Here is a 12,954-nt window from a genome sequence, read left to right as displayed (position 1 = left end):
GCACCCATCATAGGAGTGCGTGAGCCACATGGCTCTGATCATCCCTGGATCGTCTGGGGGGAAGGTAGGCACTGTCCTGCTTCCCCCACCCCCACACTCCCCAGCCCAGCAAAAGGTCATGTGAACAACCTTAATGTGTGAAGCAGCTAAAAATAATATCCAGAATTAGGAATAACTGTAGAGGAACAGCAGAGGAAGAGCAGAGAGAGGCACACTGTATTGGGACTGCAGTAAGGCAAGGGACACATTTCCTCAACTTCTTATTAAACAGAATTGTAAAGGGCAACCAGATGCACTGGGGGATACAATGGCTAGGGGGAACGGAGATGACTAAAGAGACTTAGTTTTCCTCTGCATGGCATCTGGTTACATTTAAACAATTTACTCCGCTTTTGAGTGGTTTGAATGTTATGTGGTTTTTGTTGCCTTATAAAGAATTCAACATAAATGCCTGCAGCTTTGAGGACCACGGTGTGTTTACAGCTAAGAGGGCGATGGTCCTCCAATGAGAAGCTAGCTAGCATTGTACAAGGAAGCAGGGAAGCAGATCCCCCACCCCCCACCCCCCCACACGCTGAGCTCTCTTTGTGGCAAGCCCATCTACTAATGCATCATCTGCCTGCCCGCAAACACACAACTCACAGGGCACGTCCAGTTATGATTGCAACAGAGCATAACCTGGTTTCTGATCATTCTTATAAAGCAGGGGGTGGAGCAGCAATTTAACATACACCATGGGGGCAGGAGGGGAAGTGAATACTCCCCCCCCCCCGCACACACAGTTCCAGCAGGAGCTGGGGATTTAGGGGAGGGGAATAGTCAATAAGGGTTATTTCCAACTGCAGATGGGTCCATCAGGAAGAAGGTTTTGTTTTTGTTTGTAAAGGGCAGGGGAAGCACTGGATGCAGAAGGGATGGAAAACACTGAAGAATAGCAACAGGTACTGAGCTGAGCGCTACTTGGCATGTGTAGTATTGAGGCTAAATATAGCTCCATAAACAAGAGCCATTGCGAAACATATAAGCCCAGCACAAGGTACTCATCTTACAAATTTAAGGGTGGAGCAACAACTGACAAACACAGCGGCTGAATTCAGACATAACACGAAACCGGAGGTCAGCAAACCCACGGTTTATATTTCCAATTGCAGATGGAAACGATAAATCGCACCACAGATATTCACCCAACTGCGATCCAGCAACTTCCAGTTCCAGGGGAGGGGAGTCCCTCTCTGCTGCTCGGCCACCAAGACCAATGCCAGCAAGCTCTACAGCCAGACTGTGGGCAAAGCGTCAGCACATGAGTGGGCCAGCCACGATTGGCCACAATCTCAAAGGGGCTCTGTGGTCGCCAGGAGTCGACACCGACTCGAGGGCACACTTTACCTTTAAGGCCCTACCAGTACAGTTGGAGTAGAAAGCAGGAAAGGGAACAGTTAACTCTGACTCAAGTGAGTCTAAAATCCATTCCATAAATGCAAATGCAATAGCATGGGACACTAGCAGAAGAAAATAAATAGAAGAATGGTATTTACCTTTTCCCCACTAATTCAGCCCTGAAAATGTTCACATCCTCCCTCCCAGGGCAATTTCGTGTTTTCTTCCTCAAGCTAGGCTCCGAAACAGGCAATAAGCTTGCTGAAGGGAAGATGGCCAGGAGTGCGGTGCTTGCAGATGAGAATTAGCGGATGTAAGAGAAGTTAAGTATCCCTCCCACCTACCATCCAAGAGCTGGTCTTGTGGTAGCAAGCATGAATTGCCCCTTTGCTAAGCAGGGTCCACCCTGGTTTGCATTTGAATGGAAGACTACAAGGCTGTTCTCACACACAGCCAAGACAGAAGAAGCCAAGCCCAATCTTGGCTGCTTGTAAGAACCGCCAGGATCGTGCCCAACAAACCCGCCTGCAGAGCCAGCCTTTTAAACGGAGTTAAGGGAGCGAGCCCTCCCTTAGCCCCATTTTTCTTATCGTGTGCAGCATCAGCTGCTTTAACCAGCACCACAGCAGTAACAGGCACCTGCCCATCACTACGGGGATGCCCACAATGCACCATGCACTCACATGGTGGATTGTGGGATTTCCTGGGGCCGGGATGACGCATCCCAGCCCGGCCCTCCTTGCTGGAGGATTGTCTGGGCGCGTGGGGAGCACGCCCAGCAATGGAGGAGCAGTCATCTGCAGGGAAGGTAAGTCTAAGCAGCTTTTCCCACCGCCTGCCCTCAAGCCCTTCTCACTGATTTTGAAAAAGGGCTCTACATGTGAGCACTGTAAGATTTTCCCTTTAGGGGATGTGGGCACTCTGGGAAGAGCACCAGCATGTTTACATGAAGAAGGTTCCAAGTTCCCATCTCCAAGATAGGACTGGGAGAGACTCCTGCCTGCAACGCTGGAGAAGCCTCTGCCAGTCTGTGTAGACAATACTGAGCTAGATAGACCAATGGTCTGACTCGGTATAAGGCAGCTTCCTATGTTCCTACCTATTGATTTTCTTCTCCAAATGCTCCCTTGATCTCTACATTTTTATTACCTCAGTAAACATGGATTTGCGAACATGAGATTGCCAAGAAATGATGTAGATTTGTCCTCAGCACCTATAGCAGTATTTCACAACTAGTGTGCTGCAGGACACTGGCCAGTGTGCCATGTTAACTTGCCCCTAGTGCACTGGGAAGGAAGCGTTCATCCTGATGCATACAGGAGTGAGTCAGCTCCAAAAACGCTTTTGGAGCTGACTTGCTCCGTTAAGGCTATTTGTAGCCATAGCCCCCATTGTTGTTAGTGTGACTTCCTCCCAAGAAGAGTGGGCAGGGAGAAGGGAACTACATATTTGGGGGAAAGCAATAGGACTGGGCATCAAATTGTTTCTATCCTGACTGCTCTGACTGTGGGAATTTAAACTGTAAAAAGTCAAACCTCAAAACTTTAATGTGTGCCTGTGTGGAAACCACTGGAACAATTTCTCTAAGGGGGGGGGCATCATGGCCTCAGAAGGTCCTACTAAACATATAATTTTTACCTCTTTTTGGAAAGAAATGAGAACAGTTCATGGAGTGGAGTAACCCCATAACTACAAACGTTAAAATGACTTGATTTTAAGGGTTACAGAATCCCCCATATCTATTTGCCTGAAATTTTGGTGGTATAATGCCCCCAGAAGGGATTATCATACCTACAATTTCCCTCCTATTCTGTCAAGGAAAAAAGAACATTTTAGACTTTTAGTGATATAGATTGTAGTCTAGAGAATCATTTTAGCAGTAGTCAGTTAACAGGATCATTTTGATGCTTTTATTCTATGGTTGCCAGAACCTAAGGGGTATACTCGTGGGTCAAATGGGCCGTAACCCGAAGTTTGGCTTAAAAAAAGCCAAACCTGCCAACCTCACTCCTCCCCAGTAACTGAAAGAGCACAATAGCAACAATTTAAAATAAAATCTTAAAGAAAGGAAATGGTGGTCCTAACAGGAAAATGTATTCACGATTCCCCAGAAATAAGTCTCATTATGATCAATGTGCATAGGATTGCAACCGAGTTATTAAAGGGAACAACTGTGTGAGAGGGAAGGGGAATCATCTGTGGAATTTCAGGAAGTGATTAATTATTGCTCAGCAACAATGTTTAGAAAAGCAGGAAGCCATGTCAAATATTATTTTGTTTCTTCCACCCCAAGCTCCAAGTCTCAACAGAAGCGGGGTGGGGGGGAGGCAATGCTGTGAAATGCAACAATGTAATTGATTTTGGTGGGAAAGTGTTGGTGGTTTGGTGAAGACAGAGGGAGGCACCCGAAAGGGATAGGGGAGGGACTGACAACCAACTGGCAATATTCCACCTGCTAGTGTAAATGGAAAATAGCAATAGGAGTACCCATCCAGGTAGGGGTCCATGGAAGGCAGTTTACCAAACCTGCAGACAGCCCTGGTAGGCACCTTCTGGTATACAGTGAGGCTATTCTCATGCGCAGCCTAACCCAGGTTAGGGACACCCAGCCTGGCTTAGGCTGTGAGTGAGAACTGCCCGGATCAGGCCCAATCCTACTGGGCCAGCACCACCTCACCCCACTTTGGAGCCTGGCTGATACCCGAGGTTAAGAGAGCAAGCGCTCCCTTAACCCGGGCTACTGGATCATATGTTTGCTGGGGCTATGTTTGGCCCCAGCGGACACAGAAACAGGTGCCTAGAGCGCTCGTCTCCTGGAGAAATCCCCCAGTGCATCGTGCATGTCACACAGTGCATTCTGGGATTCCTGGATGCCAGGACGTGTCATCCTGGCCTCCGGAGCTGTGTGTTGCAGGCATGCAGTGCTGCTCGTCTGGGAGTGTGGTCTGTGCTCCCAGCAACTTGACACAGTTGTCTGGGGAGTGGGAGGTGAATATGACAAACCTTCCCCCTCCCACCTTGTGCCCCCCCCATTTGGTCATGTGAACTACCTCAGTGTTTAACAATGAAGGAAAGCAAAGGAGGAATAAGGTGCCATCCATATTTCTGACGCCTATTTCAGGTTTTATTGTTGCATTGCAGTGGTACAATGTTGGATCTGCACTGCAGGAAAGTAGCAGTATTTTTCCATTGCAGGAGGGTTGCAACCATGTTTCCGAGGTGTAAGTGGAGTATTGTAATGTAAGACAGCTCATTCAGCGACCAGGGGGAGGGTGGTGATCTGTCCATATTGCCCCTTCCCACTTTGATTTTATTTTTATCTCTTTATTTTATCTTTTATTTTTCTTCTTATTATTTTTCATTGTGCAAAGAGGGGAAAATGAGCAGGCAGGCAGCAATCGAAGACGGCAGTGGAGTGGCGGCAGCGGCTTGCTGCAAGGGGGCTCCAAGATGCTCTTCCTGGGCTTGTTTTGATCACTGCTTTTGGGGGGCAAAGCAAGGGCAACAGCTGCCTCAACTCCCTCTGCCACCCTCTCCATCATTGTTTTGTTTTGTTTGTTTTGCTGGAGCTCTTGCGCAAAGGTGCAATGCTGCAATTAAATCTCTGTTTTGGAACAAAGCTTTGATGATGGCTTTGCGCAAGGCAGCCCAGATATATATATATATATATATATATATATATATGTGTGTGTGTGTGTGTGTGTGTGTGTGTGTGTTAAAGTTTCTCATGTCATCCCCCTGCCCCCTCCGTGACCCAATTGGCCCAAAATGGAGCAGGAGGAGGGGGCAGAGAATGTGTTTCAGGTTAGAAACTTATATTTCTTTGGTGTGGGTCAAAATAAAGTTCTGTAGATAAGAGAAGCAGCTTAGCTGCACAAACAAAAGTGAAGAATGACCCTCAAGATAAAGTATTATAAACAAAAGAAAGTCCCTTGAAACTAAACTAGGTACCTCCCTCTACAATAACTGAGTAATAACTGAAATAAAGGAGCAAGGAAGAACAGTACAAGGACAGGCTGAAACAGGGAAGATTGAGAAAGTACAAATACGAGGACACTGTCTGCGAAAAGGCAAAGTTGCTGACAGTGCTAACTTAGAAACTGCGTCGGCTTGATATAGGGCTCGAGATAACTGGCAGCAGATCAGGCTTTCCTGACTCAGCATTTCTATTGCCTCTCCTGTGAGATCTTGCGCCTGCATGTCTCCCACTGAGCCTTTCTCTTGAGACGTCTTCTTAACACAGGTGAAATTCCAGCTTCCTCCTGATCAGACTCCTCAGCCCTCATCTCTGTCAGCTGTCCAGATTCCCTTGTATGTTGCTGATCCAGCTCAGCTTCAGCGTTTGTTCTCACAGCCAAATCCTCCTGCTGTGCTTTTGAGCCTGTTCTCCCAACCAAGTCCTCCTGTTCCTCCTCTTACACTTCTGACTCAGAGGTCTGAGCCATGACACCAACCTATTTTTGTAACCCACTAAGTATTTTTGATTATATTTAAGAAAGCTAGAAGCCTCACATAGAAGCAGTCTGTAGTAATTGAATAAAATTATTTTTAGTACTTTTCTTTTTACAAGCCTCTCCAAGTTGGTTTTTAACTCAGGAAAAGGTGGAGGGGGCAAAGGGGGATTTCTCTGGTCCAAACACGTCCACAAATGTTCAGCAACTATCAATTTTCCCACCACATGTAGGCTTGCATGTGGAAGATTTTTGGACTTGTCCAAGAGCAAAATTAAGAGAGTTTTCCCTGGGATTCTACCCCGAGCCCAGGGAGGTTCAAGCTCTGTCGATAAAAGGGTTGGTGGCCGCCGCATTTTGAACCTACTGATAATAGAGAATAGTTTTGGGAGAAGCCTAGCCAGACAGCTCAGCAGGGATGATTCAGCATTTTTTCCCCTCACATGAGCATGCTCTGAGACAAAGGCTTTAATCCACTACACCAGGTTTTCCTCCTACATGGCTTCCACACAACTGAAAATTGGGAGCACACACAGCTCCCAAAGCTGGGTAGAACACAGTTTTTGATTGTGTGAATGACCTCTATAAGTAGAATGACCTCTATAAGTAGTATAAGAGGGGAGCTGGTCTTGTGGTAGCAAGCATGACTTGTCTCCATAGCTAAGCAGGGTCTGCCCTGGTTGCATCTGAATGGGAGACTTGATGTGTGAGCACTGCAAGATATTCCCCTCAGGGGATGAAGCCACTCTGGGAAGAGCAGAAGGTTTCAAGTTCCCTCCCCAGCTTCTCCAAGATAGGGCTGAGAGAGATTCCTGCCTGCAACCTTGGAGAAGCCGCTGCCAGCCTGTGAAGACAATACTGAGCTAGATAGACCAATGGTCTTACTCAGCATATGGCCGTTTGCTATGTTCCTATGTAGTCAAAGTATATTTTAATATAAGTTGGGAAAGCAAAGAACTAAATCCTCAGTTCTCTGTGAATCCCGTTCAACGTATGTCAGTAGTGGTAACAGATTCATGGGGACCCTTCACCAAATGCCTTTGTGGGCTCTCTTAGCAGTGGCAGGGGGCAGCGCAGCCATACGGATGACCGCCATCTTTTTAGACCTATCAGTAGCGGAGCCAGGCCAGCAGTGGCCCATGTCCGGCCACCGCTGCAGCCCTGCCTCGCCCCCTACATCTGATGTCAGACATAAGGTTAGCCATGCTCCCACATCTGACATCAAATGCAGGGGGCATGGTCTGACTCCTGAACGGGGCCACGCGGCACCATTTGGGAGTTAAATCCAGGCCAGTGCTGTGTTATCAGCACGGCCAGAAGCAGCTCTCCCTGGGAGAGCCTCTCCTGGCCACGCTGTGAACACAGTGCTAGCCATCTAACGGGGCCGCGCAGCCCTGCTAGGAAGCTAAACCAGCCCCACCCATGTCTGATGTCAGATGTGGGGGGGAGTGTCGGGGCCGCAAAGCATGGCCCCTGAGGGGCAGCGGCCTGGGTTCTTTGAACCCGGTCGCCCAATGGTGGCTACACCCCTGAAACCTATAATGCAGTGCCCCACTCCTGCTGCTGTGTCACTGGATTCAACAGAAGGCACATTCCATTATACTAGCTACTAATGTAGCAGCTGAAGAGCAGTCTGATTCAGTGCCAGCACTAAAGGTTCCTCCCTTTTGGAAGAAACCTACCTTGGTGGAAAGTGGAAAGCAGCTGGGAGCACTGCTTGGTGTCTGCACTGGTTGCCACTATCTTTTCCCACTAGGACCTCAAGGGTCAGCCATGGACTCTGATGACTCTGGGCCATTGGCCAGTGCTCAAATTGGCTGACCCCTGATGCTGGCCCTGCAGCAAGTACAGATGGAAGATTCAAAAACTATTCTAATCTGTAACTTGCTTTAGAAGCTTTTAATGCTAGTGTGAAATGATGGAGCCCAGCCTTGTCCTCTACCTCCCACGCTGAACTTCCTTGGAAGGGCTAACAGAGAGTGATAAATAGTGAAGGCTTAAAGTGAAACCTACTGAAAGAAAAACATGGCTTTGCCATGTTGATCCTAAAATATGTACTGGCAAAGCTCTACGTAAAAGCTAACCTAGATGAAGAAATGTAGTGAGATCAAATCCTAGAATCTCAAAATCTGAAAGCCTGCAGGGAAGCTACTTAATGATCTGATAGTCACACCACCAAAATTAGGGCTGATTATATTAGCCACTATTCTTGGCAGGATCTTGCACCAACTCTGATAGAGTCCTTAGTTAGCAGACTCATGTTGGAGCAAATCATAAAAGACCTTTGCTTTATTGCAGGAGGGAGAGGACATCTCAGAAGCTGCTTAATTCTGTAACAAATGCATGCATTTATATAGGAAATACTGTGGAATATCAGCACCTCACAAAATGCTGAAAACAAGTTCAAGTGCTGAAATGTCAGGCCAGCATAATGCAAATCTGTACGGTGGATTCACTGAAGACTCATAAAAGCAGCAGAAAAGCCAATCCAACTAAGACTCACAGCGCTCCCTAGGAGCAGGTTTAAAAATAGCAATAGAGTTTAGGAGATGTACATAATGAACTAATGGTTCCACTTCTAGTAAATAGAGATTTTCCTCCTCACTGGATTCCACAAAGCAACATAATGGGTATGTCAGTAGGCAGGGTAGCAGTTTCAAAGATGGTGACAATAAACAATGACTTACCAACTATTCCAGTTATTGAGATACAGTGGGCTATTGTGAAGCCAATGATTTCACACACCTCCTTGAAAAACACCTGGAGTCTCAAATCCACCTTTACACACCCCAGCTCTATCTGGGGAATACCTTGATTTTGAAGGAAATAATTGGGGCAACTGAAAGGATTTCCCCACCTCTACCATGGAAAAGGTAAACTCTCATATGGTTGTCCTGACAGCAAGTCCTGCTTAAACATATAAGATTTACAGACTTGGAATGATCCATTCTGAACAGATATAGCCAAATGTGATCAACACATTTAGGTAAACAATAATTCTAATGATATTAACATCACAGAATATGAATACAAGTATTTATATACCGCTTTTCAACCGAAGTTCTCAAAGTGGTTTACATACAGAAATTAATTAATTAAATGGCTGCCTGTCCCCAAAGGGCTCACAGTCTTAAAAAAAAGAAACATAAGAAAGACACCAGCAACAGCCACTGGAGGGATGCTGTGCTGGGATTGGATAGGGCCAGTTGCTCTCCCCCTGCTAAACAGAGAGACTCACCACTTTTAAAAGGTGCTTCGTTGCTCAGTTAGCAGGGGTAAATTATTCAGAAAAGAATTAATTTATGCAGGGAAAACGGTGCATGAGAAATTTACTTTGTTTAATTTCATTTCACATAGGAGGCAGCTGACAAAAGGCTCTAGTGATAGGACTGCAACTGACCATAAATGAAGACAAAGAAATGTTCATTCACATGAAAGTTCTCTTTTTTAAAAGCAACATTCTATAACTGTAGTATTTTTTTTCTTTATATTACTAGCATTAGACAGTTAACATTGAAGCTAGAAATTATTTTGTATCATATTCCGGGTGCCTCATACCCTTAAAATGGTGTGTCTGAAAATTTTTGATTAGGACACCAGGCAGCAGGTGGATATGACAGACAGGTGCAGGAGGCAAAGAAACAAAACAAAACAAGTCTGACAATGATGGACATAATAGACTTGTCACTATAGCTGACAAGCTAGTAGCTAATCGTTCAGATTTTTGAAGAATTCACACTAAAAGAAAGGGGGTGGGGAAGCTCAAGGGATAAAGAACAATTCAGTAGACTTGAATTCCTGTGGCGAGCTTGTCTCATGCATACATAACCATATTTACAACCCCACCATTGACCCATGTTACATTTTGCAACTACATAAAAGCCAGTGAATTCCAGTGGGTAGAAAACAGTAAACCTAGATCAAGGATCATTAAATAATTGTTAAGGTTCACCCAGCTCACCCTCTCTGGAAACTCTATCTCTGACCTTAAATTAGATAGAAACACGCAGGGGAAATCTCACAAGTTAAACAGAATGGGTTGTATGCTAAGGATTCCTTCCCCAGAAGGAAGGAGACTTCCTATAGAGAAAGGTCTCCTTCCTTCAGAGTAAGAAAACCTTAGCATACAACCCAGTGAGAAGCCATTGAACTAGAATTCATTAACAAATTTAATTGTGTTGCTCAGGTCTTAAAACAAAAATTACAACTGAGTTTCTGATTACAAAAAGTAAACTGTCTTTCATTGGATTGTATATTGTATTGTCATATGTGCATTGCTTCAGGCTGTGCCTTGTATGCCCATTATCTTTACTTCCCATCCACCATCTTAAAATTGCCTTTCATCCAGTAGAAGTCAATCTCTGTGTAACTGCACCTATCTGACTGACTATCTGTACCAAATGTCCCAAAAATCTAGCAACCCTGTTGAGAAACAGCTTCCATACATCGCTTAACATGGCCTGTCAGCTTGTCTGGGTTGATTATGTCACATGTTCTGAAAGCAGTTGACCCTGATATATATCTGTTAAACTGGACATTAGGTATTGCTCTAAGTAAAGCAGAATCAGTTGCCGCTATCCTCACACACCTGATTACTTAGACATCTCTCAATTATCAGCTGCCATCTTCCTTTACAGCCACCTAATGGCACAATGGGGAAATGGCTTGTTTATCAAGCCACAGATTGCCAGTTTGAATCCCTGCTGGTATGTTTCCCAGACTATGAGAAATAGGGATGTGCATGGAACCAGTCCGGAGGCCCTTTATGGGCCTCCAAACTGGTTCGAAGAACTGGTGATTCTGCCGGTCCGATGCCAGTGGGGGTGGCACTTTAAGGGTGAGGGAGGGTGCACTTACCCCTCCCGCCACTTTTCCCTTGCTGGTGCTCCAGTAATTTCCCAAAATCCATGGGGCGGCAGCGTACCGCCCTGCTGCCCCTTCCCTCGTTGTTGGCCGGAAATAAGGAAGTACCGTATGCATGTGTGCCCACTGTTGCGCGCGCTGTGCACATCGCACGTCATGCACTCATGTCACACACACGACGTGCATGCGTGATGGGCGCAGTGGGCGCGCATGCACGGCAGCGGGCACACACGCACACAGTACTTCCTTATTTCCGGCCAACAACGGGGGAAGGGGCAGCAGGGAGGTACGCTGCCGCCCCATGGATTTTGGGAAATTACTGGAGCGCCAGTGGGGGGAAAGTGGCGGGAGGGGTAAGTGCACCCTCCCCCACCCTTAAAGAGCCACCCCCACTGGCATCGGACTGCAGCTCTGCGGTTCCATGCACATTCCTAATGGGAAACACCTATATCGGGCAGCAGCTATATAAGAACATGCTGAAAGGCATAATCTCGTACTGTGTGGGAGAGGGCAATGGTAAACCCCTCCTGTATTCTACCAAAGACAACCACAGGGCTCTGTGGTCATCAGGGGTCGAAACTGACTCGACAGCACACTTTACCTTTATCTGCTTTTACATGTCACAAACTGGCTCTTGCTGGCCTGCTTATGTGATGTGCAAAAGCTCCCTAAAAGGTTCCCTACAAGAGCAACTTGAAGTTTATAATATGTCTATATATTAAGCAGCATCCAGACTAAAACTTGTGCAAGAAAGCGGCTTCCATTTGTATATGGGAAAGGGGTGGTGTTTGTTGAGCATTCCTTCCCTTTGTAGCCCTCTGTGTGTGCTGCCCCAAAAGCACTTTGGGAAGTGGGGCAGTGGGGGGCTGCAGAGAGAAGAAGAGTTGACAAAAGCCACCCCTCCCCCCGCCATGTGCAAGCCAAAGAGTCCCACTTACACAGGTGTTAGGTTGGATGCTACCCAACCTCCTGATATATTACAAATAAAGGATCTATTGGAAGACCACCAAGTTAAATAAAAATGTTGTATCTAGACCTATGTCGACTTTACTCATTACTGTTTTGAATTTCTATGAACCCCTGCCTATTTGGATAGAAAGAAAAGAACTGGGTGGTGGCAGATACCAAATCAGGCACGAGCATGAAAACTGATTAATCTAGCCTCACTTGTGTGAGGCCCCAAAGGAGTTATGCTGCTGCCAAAAAGAGCCTTTCTTAAACTTACTGCTCATATCTAGGAACACCACGACCACAAACATTGTTTCAGAAACTCAACTGGAAAGTCCAACCTCACCTTAAGGAGATCAGCTAAAGCAATACATGTCCCTGCAGTTCAAGAACAGCTCAAGATGAAAATAATTCCGACAGATAAGTCATAAGAAGCCCCCTTTAACTGAATCAGCATACGTTTGGAAATGGTGCATAAGAAAACCCCACTGTGGAGACAAAACAGCCAGGAACCTGCAGCTGGTAGTCAGCTTATTGCCTTCTTCTAAATCAGAGGCATAGCAGTGGCCCAAGGAGGGTAGTAGCACAAAAATATATGTTGTCATAACCCCCAGCCATGTGCACACCAGAACCCTGACACATGTAGCAAATCTCAGAGTCTAATATCAAAGTAATTATTTGGCATGCACAAACTATATATGGATACCACGTGAATATCCTGAGCAACATCACAGCCATTTCAAGAATGACAGCAGTCTTCAGGAAGTTACACTCAGTTAAATGCACTCAGTGTCTCAGTTCTTATGCCTTGAACATGTGTACTGCATTGAAAGACCTATGTTGAGACCCCCTGCTAACTGAGCAAAGAGGCACCATTTAAAGTGGTCGATCTCTTATATTATGCTGGGGGAGAGCAACTGGCCCTATCCAACACCAGCACACAGCATCCTTCCTGTGGCTGTTGCTGGTGTCTACCCAGCGTGGTGTAGTGGTTAGAGTGCTGGACTAGGACCGGGAAGACCCACGTTCAAATCCCCATTCAGCCTTGAAACTAGCTGGGTGACTCTGGGCCAGTCCCTTCTCTCTCAGCCTAACCTACTTCACAGGGTTGCTGTGAAAGAGAAACTCAAGTGTGTAGTACACTGCTCTGGGCTCCTTGGAGGAAGAGCGGGAGATAAATGTAAAAAGAATAATAATAATAATAATTTTTAGACTGTGAGCCCTTTTGATCAGGCAACCACCTTATTTATTTTTTAAAAAATATTATTATTGTTTATTTTTCTTTGTAAACTGCTTTGAGAACTCTTGAAAAGCA

The 12,954-nt window shown here is 46.0% G+C and overlaps 1 protein-coding gene across 8 annotated transcripts in view; it reads right to left on the bottom strand.

Annotated features, from left to right (window-relative positions):
* The window catches only part of LTBP2 (latent transforming growth factor beta binding protein 2), a 259,813-nt gene that overhangs the window by 197,025 nt on the left and 49,834 nt on the right, over positions 1-12,954 (bottom strand). The window lies entirely within an intron of this gene.

The sequence above is a fragment of the Hemicordylus capensis genome, chromosome 1 (assembly GCF_027244095.1).
Source record: "Hemicordylus capensis ecotype Gifberg chromosome 1, rHemCap1.1.pri, whole genome shotgun sequence".
Classification (NCBI taxonomy): domain Eukaryota; kingdom Metazoa; phylum Chordata; class Lepidosauria; order Squamata; family Cordylidae; genus Hemicordylus; species Hemicordylus capensis.
The sequence above is the reverse complement of the archived record's forward strand: the minus strand, read 5'-3'. Positions and strand labels throughout refer to the sequence as shown.